Source organism: Schistocerca cancellata, chromosome 5 (genome assembly GCF_023864275.1).
Source record: "Schistocerca cancellata isolate TAMUIC-IGC-003103 chromosome 5, iqSchCanc2.1, whole genome shotgun sequence".
Lineage (NCBI taxonomy): Eukaryota > Metazoa > Arthropoda > Insecta > Orthoptera > Acrididae > Schistocerca > Schistocerca cancellata.
The window spans coordinates 4946566-4966200 of record NC_064630.1 but is presented as its reverse complement, the minus strand read 5'-3'; positions in this window follow the sequence as shown (position 1 = coordinate 4966200).

Sequence of the window (19635 nt, the reverse complement as noted above, 5' to 3'; positions counted from 1 at the left end):
TTACGAAGATTATTTTATTTGTGATAATAAAAATTTATAGACTGCCAAATAACATTGTAAATTTAATAAAACTTCATCCGATTACACGTATTTTTCCAATTATATCGAATCTAATATAAATAGTAAAGAAACTGACTGTGTTTAAAATTAAAAAAAAACCTGACGAACGGGACTCGATTCAGCGATTATGGAGCTTGAACGCTAATCACTTTTTTTTGCGTTTTAAGTTGGTATTGTTCGTTGTGTTTGGTCTGTGCGGACGTCACAAAACATCCGTGCAAGTTGATCGTTGATTCATTTACTCAGCTTTTTTTTTTATTATTACGGAGAGCAAACAGCCCTCTACCGAACAAGCTAAGCTATCAACATTCGGCTGCCGCCGCTTCGTGGTAAAAATAGCCGCGCAGTGGTATAGATTTGACGACCGAAATTATCTTGCGATTTTCTCAATAACGCTTAAGAAGTACGCGCTACTGCTTACACATTCTGTTGTCCTCATGGAGTACTACGAGTGTACGAAGTTTGCAGTAAATGCGCGTTCCAAACATAGTGACCTCCCTTGTAAGTGGGTAACCGACTACTTGGAAATCGCGGCCCACCTACTACATCAACGCTAGACCAACAGGACATCGCTCTCCACCGTAATCACCTCGTGTTCCGCACTGAACAGTTGTTCCAACGTCGTGATACTCCACAGAATTTGATGAACTTTCGATCTCAGAATGAACGTGTGATTGAGAAATGAGACGAGAACTCCAATGGGATGTTTATGTAACGTGGTAAATGACATCCTCATAGACCCTTTCCTTGACAGAAGCAATCTGATAGAACTTCGCTGAATCTATAACGAAAATTGCATTTGTCAAAGAAGGTTTGTGTTATGACGGGAATGTGTCTACATTTTCTTTGTTCATAAACTTATCACTTAATTTGTGCTCAATTACTAACGTAGCATTTCTCAATACTGAAGTCTCCCGCAAGGTGGTGTGGCACGGGACATTTCACACACTGCCGCCTCCGTAAGTGAGAGTATCAGGGCGGTACGACCTACACCCACACTGGGTCCCACTAAGTAGTTTCCTGGGTTCTAGAAGCCCTACAAGACGACCGCTAACGAACGATCAGTAAGTGCATATTTCACTAATTTACTAGTGCTTCGCAATTAAAGCTCATTATCTGAATAACTGAAAAATGCAATACAATTCACAAAGGTACAAGATACTAAGGAGGTGCTAGGGAGCTCTCCCCTGGTTTTGTGTTGACTGTGGGAATTGCTTCCTTCTACGGGTCAGTGAGGTGGCCATCGGTCCAAATTCGGTTAAAAGCAGTAAGAGGAGCGCTTTTCGTTCGAAAGCCGAGACACTATAGCATACTCTGCTGAATTTGCTCCGGCCGAGAAGAAGTTCCCACATTGTAAATAGCCGGTTGTACACCTTTGAGTTACTCGAGGTAAAATTCAAACGTGGTCCTCTGTGTACTTGCATGCCAACGTAATGTGAGACTTCGGTTGGCTGAACTAATAATTTCATAGAAGTGTCCCATCACTGTTTGGTTTAAGTCCTCCGGAGCAGAAAATAGAACATATTTCAGTCGATCAGGAAGTGCATATTTCATTAATTTACTAGTGCTTAGCAATTAAAGCACATTATCTGAATAACTGAAAAATGCAATACAATTCACAAATTTTACTATAAAGGTTGTATGTTTAACGGGTATTACTACTTGCTACATACTAATATTACAGAAACACTAATACTACAGAATAGTGCAAACAGAAAAATAAGGGAAGAAAAGAGAAATTAGTTTCTGCCACTAACAAGGGTACCTCCTCATCGCACCCCCCTCAGATTTAGTTATAAGTTGGCACAGTGCATAGGCCTTGAAAAACGGAACACAAATAAATCGAGAAAACAGGAAGAAGTTGTGTGGAACTATGAAAAAAATAAGCAAAATATACAAACTGAGTAGTTCATGCGCAAGATAGGCAACAACAAGGAGAGTGTAAGGTAAGGAGCGCCGTGGTCCCGTGGTTAGCGTGAGCGGCTGCGGAATGAGAGGTCCTTGGTTCAAGTCTTCTCTCGAGTGAAAAGTTTAATTTTTTATTTTCAGACAATTATTGTCTGTCCGTCCGTTATGTTTTCATCACTCTTTTGGGAGTGATTATCACATCCACAAGAAAACCTAAATCGGGCAAGGTAGAAGAATCTTTTTGCCCATTCGCCAAGTGTACAAGTTAGGTGGATCAACAACATATTCCTGTCATGTGACGCACATGCCGTCACCAGTGTCGTACAGGATATATCAGACGTGTTTTCCTGTGGAGGAATCGGTTGACCTATGACCTTGCGATCAAATGTTTTCAGTTCCCATTGGAGAGGCACGTTCTTTCGTCTACTAATCGCACACAGACACTAAACTTATCACAGTGAATAGAGACTCAATGAACGAACGGACAGATCATAACTTTGCGAAGATAAAAAAAAGTAAACTTTTCACTCGAGGGAAGACTTGAAGCAAGGACCTCTCGGTCCGTAGCCGCTGACGCTAACCACGGGACCACGGCACTCATTAGCTGACACGGTCCTTGATGTTGCTTATGTTGCGCATGGACTCCTCAGTTTGTATATTTTGCTTATTTTTTTCATAGTTCCACAAAATGTCTTTCTGTTTTCTCGATTGATCTGTGTTCCGTTTTTCAAGGCCTATCCACCACCCCAACTTATAGCTAAATCTGAGGGGTGTGCGATGGGGAGGTTCCCTTGTAAGAAACAAATATTGACAGCCGAACGAATTACACAACCACTATTGCTGCTATTGTAATAGTGCTTCTATGACTACAGTAATTTTGCTTCTTCAGTAGAATTACTATCTTTTTGTGAAACTAATACTACTACACTACTGAAAGTTGTCTTTCGCAAACGGACCTGTTTTGAAGCTACCTCAGTCTCTTGCTCCACTGCAACCGATTACATAATTTTCGACGCAATGTCAGAATAGACACGTATGTAATGGCTACAACTAATGCAACGAACACTCTAAATAGGTCGTTTCGTCTACTGGTTGCCGGTCTCACTGCCCATTTCTCCATCCTTTGAGAATATTAACTAACAAGAAATCTATAGCGTCGATATGCTGCAGGATTTTGGAACGTATATTATGTTCGAACATTACGAATTACCTCGAAGAGGCCTTCTGACTCATTGTCAACACCAATTTAGAAGAGAAAACATCGTTCTTGTGAAACACAACTATTTATTTACTCACACGAAGTGTTGAGCGATGTTTTATTCATTTATTTTTATTTATTTATTTATTTATTGATACGTGGGACCAAATTAAGGAAAAGTCTCCATGGTCATGGTACGAGTCAATACATGAAATTATAACACGATAGTAGAAACAGAAAAAATTAAATACAATGTTGACAAGGGGGTTCATATTGATTCGAACGGGGTTCAACATTCTCTTCATTACCACTTCGATTATGTTACAGTGTCTGACCTGCTCGCGTAGTTCATTGTCTCTCATTCTCCATTCCACGTTACTTTCATCACAGCCTATATGACAACAACCATTTCAAAACTCTTCCATCCTTACCGGTTCTCCATTAATGACTTTGTCAGTCACAGACAGCACCCGAAACCAGTTCGTCAGACGAACCGAGGAGGCCCTCCAGATGGTCCCCCCAGTAGTTCTTCGCTGCCTGCCACACTCGGAAAGACCTCCCACTCGACCACAGGTGAGGGGTCAACCGCAGTATGGGCAGTAACAGGGCCGGCCACAATAGCGGATGGATGGATGGTGGGACATGTGGGACTTGCTGGACTTCCCTCAGATCCACATGTCTGGCGCCTCACACTAATATTCATCAGCAAAAGCCTCAAGCAGCGTATCCGAAGCTGACACTGCCTGTAGCTGTTGCATTAGACTATAGCTATTCGATATAAGCACGTAGGCTTTCGCGGCCGGTGTCACAGTGATTAAAATTCTTCTGGGTATTATGCTGCGTCATTGCTAAAAAAACTAACAACAATAATAAACTAAAACCGACGTTTCGGCCGAATTCCAACGGCCTTCCTCAGGGCACGACTGGTTTTTCATGGGGATAGGTGCTTCTATTTATTACAGACTATCGATGTCTGACGTCACTGTTGTAAAACTTTTAATTGGCCCTCTAATGTGATTGGCTAGTCATGACGTAAGGGAAGATGGAAGGAAAGGGGCTATTCGTGGATGTCCATGTCGTCAACGATTGGTAGCTGTCCGCTAATCAGCGTTCGGCTTCTGGTCGGCAAGTTTTCCTCCTGGTGTGTGTGGAAGTGGACTGAGAGTTGCTCTGCAACTGTTTGTGCAGATACGCCCGTGTCCCGTGTGGCTTCTGCCCCGCGACCGCTCGCGGCCCGTTGGACCGGGATGGCCGGCAGCCAGGACGCCGGGAGTTTGTAGCCATCTTCTCTGTTGACGTTGTCAGGCTGCTTAATAATTTCGATCGACTCCCGTATTTTGCGTTCTCGCATCCACGATTCTTTCGCCAGTACTCGGGCTTCCTGGAACCTGATAGGTCGTCCTCAGTCACGGCGGTGTTCCGCTACCGCCGATTTATTAAGTTGTTGTAATCGTACATACCGTTCGTGTTCTGCTACTCGTAAACAGACAGATCTCCATGTTTCTCCTATGTAGGCAGCTCCGCACTCACACCGTAGTTCGTAAACACCTGCAGTGTTAAGATTGTTGACTACATCCTTGGTGGAACCTATCATTTCGTGGATCCTGTGACTGCTTCGAAAAATCGGTTTGGAACCTCGTCGGCGGAGGAGGTTGCCTAGCCCTTCACCGACGCCTTTTACCTTTGGTAAGTGTACCAGTGGAAGCTTCTCTTCTTTGCCTTCTTCTCGTGTTCTGCTTTGTTTGGTTTTAACTAACTTTCTTATGATGTTATCATAGCCGTTGGCACGAAACGTGTGTTGTAGCTCCTTTAACTCTTCTTTGATGTTATTTTCATAGCTTATCCGATAGGCTCGGACAGTTAACGTATGCATCACAGAATACTTTTGAGCTGGGTGCTGGTGGCTCTCCGCGTGCAGCTAACGATTAGTGTGCGTTGGTTTCCGGCACACTTTGTGTCCCAGTTTACCTCCGGCAGCTCCGTATACTTCCACATTCAGAAATGGCAAGGTACCATTGTTTTCAGCCTCATGTGTGAACTTTATATTTTTGTGCAGGCTTCACCGTGAGGCCAGATAACGAATGTGTCGTCCATACAATTGGCATAATCCCTGCACTCGCACTATCCTCTGTGCCTACGATGTTTCAGTCGGATAGAGCGTTTTCCATGTAAGCAGGAGGTCCCGGGTTCGAATACCAGTCGGGACACACATTTTTCATGTGTCCCCGTTGATATTTATCAACGCCTGTAAGCATATCAACGTCTGGATTTCATTTTAACTTCATTTTTCGACAGATGGAAGATCACCAATGGTATCTGTATAGATACCAGCTTCACTTTCAAATTAATTGTGTGATTTAGACCACTTCATGATAAAATACTGAAACAGCTATACAACCGATGTTTCGATCGTCTTTGCAGTCTTGTCGCCCTGAAGAGGGACGCTGCAAAGACGCTCAAAACGTCTGTTTTAGTGTTTTATAATGATGCGGCCCACTAATTATTTTATTAAAATACATGATCTAGTCATTAACATACTGTCTTTGTAATTTTGGGAGTATGGGTGAACTCACGAGAAATTTGACCTTTTAATATTTACATTTACTTTCAAATAGTGTAAGGTTTGGAAACAAAACGATACAGGTTAGTAGAGTTGTTCACGATTGAGTGATACAACTTTTACTTCAGTTATTATCAGGCTCTCCGGTAGAATATTAACATTACGCAGTTAGATATTCATTTAGGATCTCTGTAACGAGTTTTGTGCTGGTAAAAACAGTTTTTCCAAAGGTTGTTATCGGACCCCGTAATAGCGGTTGTTGACCCTGGCAGAATTGGGCAGACAGAGGTGTATTTTATCATAAATGTTAGCGCTTGGGTTCAGGGCTATCTGTATCAATAGGGAAGGACATCCAAGAATGTCTCATGATCAATATCGATTGCCGACCGAAGTGATCGAGCGATTCTAGGCCCTTCAGTCTGGAACCGCGCGACCGCTACGGTCGCAGGTTCGAATCCTGCCTCGGGCATGGATGTGTCTGATGTTCTTAGTTAGGTTTAAGTAGTTCTAAGTTCTAGGGGACTGATGACCTCAGAAGTTAAGTCCCATAGTGCTCAGAGCCATTTTGAACCAATATCGATTTTTCCATTTTCTGTGTATATTAGTTCTTGTGCTTTGAAATCTTCATCATCCGCCAAAGATCCATGACAATAAAAGACTCGTCTCAAATCTTAACAATTTAACTTCTTGGTGTTGTATTTTACTCTAAAACGCACTTTTTTTCGTATCCCTTCCAGCGATAGCATAGTGTGTGATTCTTTTCAAATTTATCCATGTTGTATTGAAGTGATTTAGGCAAGCGACTGTATTACATATTTATAAAACAATTTTTATTGCTTCACTGACTTATTAGTAATATTTGTTAGCATGAAGCGTTTCGGCAGCACACTGCCGTCATCAGGGGCAAAACAGTTACGTGAAGGTTCACGTGAGCGTGAACGGTATTACTTTCTGTGCGTGCCAGTAAGGTTCAACCACTTTTGATGGAAATTTGTCTGACCAACAGTGCATATTAATAAACACATTGTCATGACTTAGCACTTACACATTGAGATGTTTACATTGCAAATATCAGATTTAGGCCAATCCCGGTCGCTAAATAAGTCATCCTCAGGGTGGTCCATCTGAAGTTTCGGATGAGATTATCTCGAAAACTATCTATCGGGTAAAAATAGTGGGTAAGACAAGTTCGTAGGCTCAAAGGGGGACATCACATGATACTACACGTGACCTCCAGCCCCCGCCCGCTTGGGTGGGGAGGGAGCAACTTTTAAATCTTAAATGGAAACACCCATTTTTTATTGCAGATTCCGATTCTCCATAAAGAAAAAGTAATCAGATGGCACTGAAATCGAGAAAAGGTAAAATTATGGAATAACTCTGATTTCTTTAGAATTATCCAAGAAAGACAATACAATCAATAAAAAATGTGCATCAATTCTTTCATTACGCCAAATTAAGCTATTTTTATACAAAATATACTGTATCCTACTTTTAGCGTTACCCAGGAACAACGACATGGACGTAGCAGAATGATGTTCTCGTGGGGTGCTTCATTAGTGTGAGTCCCATTGCCTCCCACAATTTGGGGTTCTTGATTAATGAAATTAGTCACGAAGAAATTGATCAAAATTATCCCCATTTGCTTCAATTCACAAAGTCAATCGTCTGAAAAAGTTGTCCACAGTTTTAAGCAGCACATCCCGTGGTATGGCTGTACACGCTCTTAGAATGCGTTGCTCCATATCGTTTTGTTAGTGGGCTGTCTCTCATAAACACTATCTTTTAAATAACCCTACGAGAAAAAAATCAGGAGATGTTAGGTCTGGTGAACGTGGAGGCCACTGGATTTGTCCGCCTCGTTCTATCCACCGACCAGGGTACCATAAATTTATAACGTTCCGCACATTTTTAGCACAATGGGGAGCTGCTCCGTCCTGTTGGAACCACATTCTTTGCTTAGTTTCTAAATCAACATCTTCCATTAGCCCCAACAAATCATGGCGGAGAAGTTGTAAATACACTACTGCCATTAAAATAGCTACACCAAGAACTGACATGTGATTACATTTTCACGAAATTTGGGTGCACAGATCCTGAGAAATTAGTACACAGAACAACCACCTCTGGCCGTAATAACGGCCTTGATACGCCTAGGCATTGAGTCAAACAGGGCTTGGATGGCATGTACAGCAGCTTCAACACGATACCGCAGTTCATCAAGAGTATTGACTGGCGTATTGTGACGAGCCAGTTGCTCGGCCACCATTGACCAAACGTTTTCAATTGGTGAAGGATCTGCAGATTGTGCTGGCCAGGGCAGCAGTCGAATATTTTCTGTATCCAGAAAGGCCTGTACAGGACCTGCAATATGCAGTCGTGCTTTATACTACTGAAATGTAGGGTTTCACAGGGATCGAATGAAGGGTAGAGCCACGGGTCGTAACACATCTGAAATATAAAGTCCACTGCTCAAAGTGCCGTCAATGCGAACAAGAGGTGGCCGAGACGTGTAACCAATGGCACCCCATACCAACACGCCGGGTGATATGCCAGGCCGCGCGGGATTAGCTGAGAGGTCTGGGGCGCTGCAGTCACGGACTGTGCGGCTGGTCCCGGCGGAGGTTCGAGTCCTCCCTCGGGCATGGGTGTGTGTGTTTGTTCTTGGGATAATTTAGGTTAAGTACTGTGTAAGCTAAGGGACTGATGACCTTAGCAGTCAAGTCCCTTAGGATTTCACACACATTTGAACATTTGATACGCCAGTATGGCGATGACGAATACACGCTTCCAATGTGTGTTCACCGCGATGTCGCCAAACACGGTTGCGACCATCATGATGCTGTAAACAGAACCTGGATTCATCCGAAAAAACGACGTTTTGCCATTCGTACACCCAGGTTCTTCGTTGAGTACACCATCGCAGGCGCTCCTATCTGTCCGTTACAGCCATGTGGATAAGATGCTGTCATCTCGACTGCTAGTGATACGAGGCCGTTGGGATCCAGCACGGCGTTCCGTATTACCCTCCTGAACCCACCGATTCCATATTCTGATAACAGTCATTGGATCTCGACCAACGCGAGTAGCAATGTCTCGATACGATAAACCACAATTGCGATAGGCTACAATTCGACCCTTATCAAAGTCGTAAACGTGATGGTACGCATTTCTCCGTTACACGAGGCATCACAACAACGTTTCACCAGGCAACGCCGGTCAACTGCTGTTTGTGTATGAGAAATCGGTTGGAAACTTTCCTCATGTCAGCACGTTGTAGGTGTCGCCACCGGCGCCAACCTTGTGTGAATGCTCTGGAAAGCTAATCATTTGCATATCACAGCATGTTCTTCCTGCCAGTTAAATTTCACGTCTGTAGCACGTCATCTTCCTGGTGTAGGAATTTTAATGGCCAGTAGTGTAAGATTACCCAGTAACATTTCGGTCAAAAAAATACGGTCCTATCACGTAACCGATTAAAATTCCACACCAGATCATTAACGACCATTTGTGTTGATTGTCAACGGGTCTGTGCCAGTGTGGATTGACAGGGGACGAATAATGACAATAATGACGATTTAATTCGCCATTGTTTTTGAATGTGACTTCATCGGTGAACATATGGTATCTAAAAACATCATTCTCACCTCTTATCATTTCCAAGCCCATTGGTAGATATGCACTCGTATTTGCATATGTTTCGGCGTAAATGCGTTTGTCAGTGTGCCTTCAAAACCCACGAAACGGTTGATTTCGGTATGCCAGTTTGTCTCTGAATCTCACGACTGCTCATTTCGGGATCCAGCTGAACACAGGCGAGAGCGGTAAGGGTACGAGCGTCATTTTCACTGTATTCGCGATGACGAGGTGGACGGTGCGTGTATCCATTTCGGGCTCGTTGAGTGCAATTTCGAATAATGTTTTCGCTTGAATCTCGCGTGTTTGGTAAACGATCCGCATGCACCTGCGCAGCTGCAGTGTAATTGTTATGGCATTTACCTAAAATTAACGTCATGCCAACCATCTCTGTAGGAGGATAGTGAGCCATGTTTCGTTAAAGAATAATTTACTTTCGTCAGTTCATGTTTACGGTTCACTACCTGAAAGTGAAGTGACGTCTGATCGCATTGCACCGACCATTATACTGAGCCATAGTTCGCAGTTTGGCCACGGCAGCGCCACAGTCGGGTGAGTAATGCAATTGTGAAGAGTTCGCTAACGAGCTTTTAATACCATTCGCCCTTCCTCCATCAAAAACTGTGGCGGGTGGGATACATTGTGTAAAAAATAGCTTAGTTTGGCGTAATAAAAGAATTGGTGCACATTTTGTATCGATTTGATGCGTCCTTCTCGGATCATTCTAAATAAATCGTCTTCCCCAATTTTAATTTTTCTCGATTTCAGCGCTATCTGTCAATGGTTTACAAAATGTTTCAGACAAAACTTGATTACTTTTTTATGGAGTATCCGAATCTGCAATAAAAAATGGGGGTGTCCTTTTAAGATTTAAAAGTTGGCTCCCGCTCCACATAGGGGGCGGGGCTGGGGGTCACGTGTAGTATCATTTGGTGTCCCCCTTTGAGCTTACGAACTTGTCTTACCCACTATTTTTACCCGATGTATAGTTTTAGAGATAATCTCATTCTAAACTTCAGATGGACCTCCCTGCAGATTGGCTGGACACAGCTGCTGCACCTCGACTGCTGCCGAAAACGAAATACCCCTCGATGAAGCAACTTGCTTTTGGCTCATCTAGCCCCATGCTACGATACTGTGGCGCGAGAATGCCAGTGTGTACCAGAGCCGCGAACGTGTACCTGAAGTCAAACTAACAAATTACGTGGGTCGTTCAATAAGTAATGCCCCACATTGTTTTTTTAAAAAAGAAGCCATTAATATGCATAGACGAACATCCTTGTTGGTACTTCACATTCACTGAAGCAGCGTGCTGTTATTGAATTCTTGTGTGCAGAAAAAGAAACCGTGGTGAACATCCATAAACGTTTGTGTGCTGTGTATGGCGATGCTGCAGATGACAGGAGTACAGTTGGGCGATGCAGAAAAAGAGCGCTGTGATCAGCGACGGTCGGGACGTCCTGTCAGCCGCTGGCTCCAGACATGTTGAATCGTGTGGAGGCCATTATTCGCGCCGACCGGCGCATCACAACTCGAGAATTGGCTCTACAGTTGTCAGCATTGGGAGTGCTTCTACAATGATCGAGACTCTCGCATATTCAAAGAGGTGCTCACGATTGGTTCCACTAATGCTCACCATTTCATCCGAATTGTTGGAGATTTTTGAGACCAACGAAGAGGCCTTTCTGTCACGGATCCTTCTACATCTACATTTATACTCCGCAAGCCACCCAACGGTGTGTGGCGGAGGGCACTTTACGTGCCACTGTCATTACCTCCCTTTCCTGTTCCAGTCGCGTATGGTTCGCGGGAAGAACGACTGTCTGAAAGCCTCTGTGCGCGCTCTAATCTCTCTAATTTTACATTCGTGATCTCCTCGGGACGTATAAGTAGGGGAAAGCAATATATTCGATACATCATCCAGAAACGCACCCTCTCGAAACCTGGCGAGCAAGCTACACCGCGATGCAGAGCGCCTCTCTTGCAGAGTCTGCCACTTGAGTTTGTTAAACATCTCCGTAACGCTATCACGGTTACCAAATAACCCTGTGACGAAACGCGCCGCTCTTCTTTGGATCTTCTCTATCTCCTCCGTCAACCCGATCTGGTGCGGATCCCACACTGATGAGCAATACTCAAGTATAGGTCGAACGAGTGTTTTGTAAGCCACCTCCTTTGTTGATGGACTACATTTTCTAAGGACTCTCCCAATGAATCTCAACCTGGTACCCGCCTTACCAACAATTAATTTTATATGATCATTCCACTTCAAATCGTTCCGCACGCATACTCCCAGATATTTTACAGAAGTAACTGCTACCAGTGTTTGTTCCGCTATCATATAATCATACAATAAAGGATCCTTCTTTCTATGTATTCTCAATACATTACATTTGTCTATGTTAAGGGTCAGTTGCCACTCCCTGCACCAAGTGCCTATCCGCTGCAGATCTTCCTGCATTTCGCTACAATTTTCTAATGCTGCAACTTCTCTGTATACTACAGCATCATCCGCGAAAAGCCGCATGGGACTTCCGACACTATCTACTAGGTCATTTATATATATTGTGAAAAGCAATGGTCCCATAACACTCCCCTGTGGCACGCCAGAGGTTACTTTAACGTCTGTAGACGTCTCTCCGATGATAACAACATGCTGTGTTCTGTTTGCTAAAAATTCTTCAATCCAGCCACACAACTCGTCTGATATTCCGTAGGCTCTTACTTTGTTTATCAGGCGACAGTGCGGAACTGTATCGAACGCCTTCCGGAAGTCAAGAAAAATAGCATCTACCTGAGAGCCTGTATCTTTTTCTGGGTCTCATGAACAAATAGAGCGAGTTGGGTCTCACACGATCGCTGTTTCCGGAATCCATGTTGATTCCTACATAGTAGATTCTGAGTTTCCAAAAACGACATGACACTCGAGCAAAAAACATGTTCTAAAATTCTACAACAGATCGACGTCAGAGATATAGGTGTATAGTTTTGCGCATCTGCTCGACGACCCTTCTTGAAGACTGGGACTACCTGTGCTCTTTTCCAATCATTTGGAACCTTCCGTTCCTATAGAGACTTGCGGTACACGGCTGTTAGAAGGGGGGCAAGTTCTTTCGCGTACTCTGTGTAGAATCGAATTGGTATCCCGTCAGGTCCAGTGGACTTTCCTCTGTTGAGTGATTCCAGTTGCTTTTCTATTCCTTGGACACTTATTTCGGGCGACTTCGTGCCGGAAACAAAAAGGAATTCCATGGAGCTGCATCATACTCATTCACCAAAAAAGAAGGAATTCAAGACAACCCTCCATGCCGGGAAAGTCACGGTGACAGTGTTCTGGGATTGTGATGACGTCATTCTCGTTGATGTGATGCCAAGAGGGTCAACCATCAATTCAGAGGCATGCCTGAAGAGTCAGAATAAACTGAAAAACCGTATCCGTCGTGTTCGTTCGGACAAGAACCCAGCAGAAATCTTGCTCCCACACGATAATGCCCGCCCGCACTCAAGTCTGATAACACGGGAGCACATCGGCAAATTGGGTTGGACATCACTGCTTCATCCACCCTACAGTCCAGACCTAACACCCTCAAATTTCCATCTCCTTGGGGCATTTAAGGATTCTCTATGGGGCACACACTTTGAAGATGACGAGAATGTCAGTCGTGCAGTGAAAACGTGGCTACGCCTACAGAACAAGAGCTTTTACCAGCAGGGAATAATACATGCTCTTCCACAACGTTGGCCGTACGGCTATAGAACGTGATGGAGACTACGTAGAAAAATAGGAGATGGACAAGTCATGTTGGTGTATACTGTCACCATATTCTAACTCTTAACAATAAATACGCTCTGAGAAAAAAAAATGTGGAGCATTACTTATAGAACGACCCTCGAAATTAAGGAACTGGTTCTTTGCTTTTAAGATAGTGGTTTTATTCGTCCTATGTTACAGGCAACATCGTTGGTTTTCGACTTGTTCTATTATTTTGTTATTAACAATAATTTCAGCATGAATGTTTATCAGTAATTTGGACTTTTTCTTCTGGGGTGAATACTAGAAATCATTAGTGACTCGTTTCATTGAATTCAGGAACAGCTGTCCCATTCAGAGTGGCAGTACACCGCGACGGAGTTACCTGCTGTCAAGCACTTTTATCGCGGCCACAACTGCCCTGCCCACCGCCTCGCTCTCCACTTCCTCCCCCCTTCCACCGCGGCTGCCACCGCCGTCAGACACTCGACAATAAATACGCAGATGACCGCTTTCTCATCGACAGGAGCATCAAAGGCCTGTGCCGTTCCGAGCGTGTCGATCCGAATAATCTTTACGTGCGGCGAATCGGAGTCTAAAAACTGGACCGAAATTACGAGGTGATCGCCATTATCGAATTTTAATGAGTGAGTCCTCCAAATGGGATAAATGAGTGCTTTTGGGCGAACGTCTCTGTTGCGACCCCGAAGCGAAATAAATATACAGCTCGCAATTATGAGAGGCGGCGGGTGGTGGCGGGGCGCGAGCGTTGATTTATCCCAGACGGGAGCGGCTGCGTCCGACGGGATGGGCGGCAAAAACGCGGAAGGCCAGTCCAGCCGCGGCCGGGCCTGGGGGCCGAATAAGGCGGCCCGATGGTAATGAGGAGCCGAGCCGGGCCGGGCCGGGGCCGGAATCTGCCGCGCTGGCGCGGCTTCTGGGGGCCGGCCGGCCGGAATGCGAACCCAGAGCCCATCTCCCCCCCCCCCCCCACCTGGTCAACGCACTGGCCCGGTGTCAGCATTGACGACACCGGCTAGGTGCTCCACGGGCTTCCCGTCGTCTAAGAGCTGTATACATACACGCACGCTCACACAAGCTTTCGATGATTTCCTCTACCTCCCTCACGAGTTACCTGTACGCCATCCGCCACTTCATTCAGTTGGCCGCATAACGTCACAAGGAAGTCACGAATCACGGAACTCGCATATGATGCCAGAGATTGTGTTGATGCTGATTTCGTCAGATCGGTGGTCGCGAAACTTTTCCCCTCAGGAGCCAATACTGACATTTCGAGTCGGCTCCTAGGGCCGTAGACGCACGCATCTTATTACTAATTGGCAACCTACATCAACTACACTACTGGCCATTAAAATTTCTACACCAATAAGAAATGCAGACGATGAAGGGGCATTCATTGGACAAATATCTTATACTAGAACTGACATGTCATTACATTTTCACGCAATTTGGGTGCATAGATACTGAGAACTCAGTACCCAGAACAACTACCTCTGGCCGTAATAACGGCCTTGATACGCCTGGGCGTTGAGTAAAACAGAGCTTGGATGGCGTGTACAGGTACAGCTGCCCATGCAGCTTCAACATGATACCACAGTTCACTGGCGTCTTGTGACGAGCCAGTTGCTCGACCACAATTGACCAGACGTTTTCAGTTAGTGAGAGATCTGGAGAATGTGATGCCCAGGGCAGCAGTCGAACATTTTCTGTATCCAGAAACGCCCGTATAAGACCTGCAACGTGCGGTCGTGCATTATCCTGCAGAAATGTAGCGTTTCTCAGGGATCGAATGAAGGGTAATGTAACGACTACGCTCGGGCGCACGTTAACTCTTTAAAGCCTGTACTATGGTAAGTTGACGGGCTTCACCTTATAAGCAAGGATTTTAGTAAATATGTTGACCGCGTGTACCTGAATGGAGGCAAAATCAGACTTACGCCCACTCAGTAATAACAATGATACGTCAAGCAAGTCTGAAGTGCAACTACACTTCAGGACAGACAAGAAACATACACAGCACATGCTACCAATTGTTAATAATACGGTCGCCAGCCTAATTAGGCATTAACTGAATTTCTTCCCTGTACAAGTGGAAGTACGTTCAAGCACAACAATACGTAGTAACACGGCATTATAAGGTAAATTTAGAACCAGAAAATCTACTGAACTAAGAATCTCACTTTCTGTACTAATATGGACACACCATAAATACACAACAATACACTATGCTTACTATAAACTTCGTATTGTATATTGATCTGATTGAAATCGGGCATAGGTTGCCCTAGAAATACCACTTTCGAAACACACATACAATGTCAATTTTCGCAAATGTAAAATACTGATAAATTTTGGTTTTATCTCGACTTTAACTTTGCTGGTCAAATCAGTTCAGTACACTTCAGAATTCAAATGAATAGAAAAGAAAGAGGGGGGGGAGGACCCTGAAACTGTTATGATCACTGTATTGAAAGTTTGATTATTGAGAGCATTAAGCATTCAAGATTTCCAATGTATGAGTTACTTCTCTTTTTGTCTTATTTCCTGCTCAATTAACTACCATTATTTTTGTCTCAAATTAATTAAGCTTCATTACTATACCAATTTCAACATTATCTTCCAACTTTGTCAGACCTATGTTGTTTACCTATGTATTAATTAACAACAAAGTTCTTTAAGCATCATTCTAACATAGATGGGTCTGCAGGTAATTATTATTAACATAAACTTTAAATCTTCATCTCGGGACACTCGGATTGCACAACATGTGGAAAGGACCCTGTCTAGGTTAATTGTGAGGATAATTAATTGATAGGACAGTTCTGGTAAAATTTAAGTTATTATTGAACAGTATGTAGCAAAAGTAACACTGGTCCACACGAATACAGTACTAAAAGTTTCAATCTGTTCGTATCGATGCGGCGGTCGGCAGGTGGCGAGATAGCGAGGCACAAAGCACACGTGCAATTACAGCAATGGCTCATGAAATATCGGCACTCTACTTCTTCATAGCGTCGCAATGCTCTTCCATTTAGTGCCTATGGAATATTGCCATGCTGTATAGGCGTCGGAAACGGCGCATCCGAGGCTCAACGAAATCACGTTTTCCAGGAGAGCCTCCTCGGTCCAGGACGTGTTTCTCAGACCGATGCCCAACTCCAACTACTACTGCTGAGCCCGTTATGCCGTGCAGCGCCCGTGTGCATTTTCCCGCGCTCGCCTGCCTCCACCTTCTACCGCTCCCCTACAGACAGGGTATTCACCAAAGGTTTTGCATTCTACATATTCTAATACATTGCCTACGTATGTACCAGGCGCACCATTACAACTTTAACATCTTACAATATTTTCAACATTAGTTACACTTCACTTTTATTATAACATTGCTTGAAATCTGACATAAACATTAATATTCACATCGAAAATTGTTTACAGTTTCTTTAACATAATGGCGTGAAACAAAAAAGAAATGAAATCAGAACATCGATTATACTAATTTATCGAAAATCAGAAAAAAAATTTATTATAAGTACAATAGTATAGCTTTGTTGTTGTTACAGTAACACATCTGAAATGTAACGTCCACTGTTCAAACTGCCGTCAGTGCAAACAAGAGGTGACCGAGACGTGTAACCAATAGCACCCCATACCATCACGCCAGGTGGTACGCCAGTATGGCGATGACGAATACACGCTTCCAATGTGCGTTCACCGCGGTGTCGCCAAACACGGATGCGACCGTCATGATGTTGTAAACAGAACCTGGATTCATCCGAAAAAATGACGTTTTGAAATTAGTGCACCCAGGTTCATCATTGAGTACACCATCGCAGGCGCTCCTGTCTGTAATGCACCGTCAAGGGTAACCGCAGCCATGGTCTCAGAGCTGCTGCAAGCGTCGTCGAACTGTTCGTGCAGATGGTTGTCGTATTGCAAACGTCCCCATCTGTTGACTCGGGGATCTAGACGTGGCTGCACCATCCGTTACAGCCATGCGGATAAGATGCCTGACATATCGACTGCTAGTGATTCGAGGCCTTTGGGATCCAGCACGGCGTTCCGTATTACCCTCCTGAACCCACCGATTCCATATTCTGCTAACAGCTGAGGTCGTCAGTCCCCTAGACTTAGAACTACTTAAACCTAACTAACCTAAGGAGATCACACACATCCATGCCCGAGGCAGGATTCGAACCTGCGACCGTAGCAGCAGCGCGGTTCCGGACTGAAACGCCTAGAACCTCTCGGCCATAACGCCCGGCTCTACTCCTGTAGTAAATCAGTCTTTGCATACAACGACACAAGAAGTACTCCACGTCAACCCGTCTACCCCACTGCATGCCAGAACATGTAACTCTGTGACTTTTGTCTTTCCCTCAGCAGAAGTGGGCGTGTTACACATCTGATGCGAAACCGTCGTATAACGGATACGGTACGGACATGAGTTCCTACACAAAATACGAAGTACTCACTGCCCTCTACAAGTCCTAGGAATTTGTAATGGGAATTTCCGAACACCCTGTATTTAAATGCATATTGCAACATTAGCCACAATCACAAATGTTTACTAAATATTTTTCATGTCATTTTTTCTTCTACTTATTGCGTTATATTACAACAGCCGGCATTAAATTTCATATTCCTTGCTTGCAAATAAGTACCACATTTCAGGCTGACCGTCTCTGTAATGCCCCTCCCGCGTCAAAATACACTCCTGGAAATTGAAATAAGAACGCCGTGAATTCATTGTCCCAGGAAGGGGAAACTTTATTGACACATTCCTGGGGTCAGATACATCACATGATCACACTGACAGAACCACAGGCACATAGACACAGGCAACAGAGCATGCACAATGTCGGCACTAGTACAGTGTATATCCACCTTTCGCAGCAATGCAGGCTGCTATTCTCCCATGGAGACGATCGTAGAGATGCTGGATGTAGTCCTGTGGAACGGCTTGCCATGCCATTTCCACCTGGCGCCTCAGTTGGACCAGCGTTCGTGCTGCACGTGCAGACCGCGTGAGACGACGCTTCATCCAGTCCCAAACATGCTCAATGGGGGACAGATCCGGAGATCTTGCTGGCCAGGGTAGTTGACTTACACCTTCTAGAGCACGTTGGGTGGCACGGGATACATGCGGACGTGCATTGTCCTGTTGGAACAGCAAGTTCCCTTGCCGGTCTAGGAATGGTAGAACGATGGGTTCGATGACGGTTTGGATGTACCGTGCACTATTCAGTGTCCCCTCGACGATCACCAGTGGTGTACGGCCAGTGTAGGAGATCGCTCCCCACACCATGATGCCGGGTGTTGGCCCTGTGTGCCTCGGTCGTATGCAGTCCTGATTGTGGCGCTCACCTGCACGGCGCCAAACACGCATACGACCATCATTGGCACCAAGGCAGAAGCGACTGTCATCGCTGAAGACGACACGTCTCCAGTCGTCCCTCCATTCACGCCTGTCGCGACACCACTGGAGGCGGGCTGCACGATGTTGCGGAGTGAGCGGAAGACGGCCTAACGGTGTGCGGGACCGTAGCCCAGCTTCATGGAGACGGTTGCGAATGGTCCTCGCCGATACCCCAGGAGCAACAGTGTCCCTAATTTGCTGGGAAGTGGCGGTGCGGTCCCCTACGGCACTGCGTAGGATCCTACGGTCTTGGCGTGCATCCGTGCGTCGCTGCGGTCCGGTCCCAGGTCGACGGGCACGTGCACCTTCCGCCGACCACTGGCGACAACATCGATGTACTGTGGAGACCTCACGCCCCACGTGTTGAGCAATTCGGCGGTACGTCCACCCGGCCTCCCGCATGCCCACTATACGCCCTCGCTCAAAGTCCGTCAACTGCACATACGGTTCACGTCCACGCTGTCGCGGCATGCTACCAGTGTTAAAGACTGCGATGGAGCTCCGTATGCCACGGCAAACTGGCTGACACTGACGGCGGCGGTGCACAAATGCTGCGCAGCTAGCGCCATTCGACGGCCAACACCGCGGTTCCTGGTTTGTCCGCTGTGCCGTGCGTGTGATCATTGCTTGTACAGCCCTCTCGCAGTGTGCGGAGCAAGTATGGTGGGTCTGACACACCGGTGTCAATGTGTTCTTTTTTCCATTTCCAGGAGTGTATATATCACAGCAGTTGAATGAGTTCTGTGTACTGAAAGACAAAGACGGGAACACTGGCTCTCACACCCTATAACCCGGCAGTCACAGCGCTGCTATGCTCTCTGCCCCTGAGGTAAGCGGTAAACTTAACGTAACTCATGGCTAAATCGACCAACGTTAACTAAAATCAAGCACAGCTTAAAATGTTATCGCCCCTCTAAGCATTTTTGTTTGTTACTGAGATCGAAAACTACACTCTCAAGAAAGTATTAACGTTAGTTGACGTCTTTGTATTATGCTGTTAGTTGCTGCGTGCGCATTACTCTAAAATACGATTGGGAACCGCGGACCGAGGGAATACTTGATTCGAGCCACAGCTTGGCTACCAC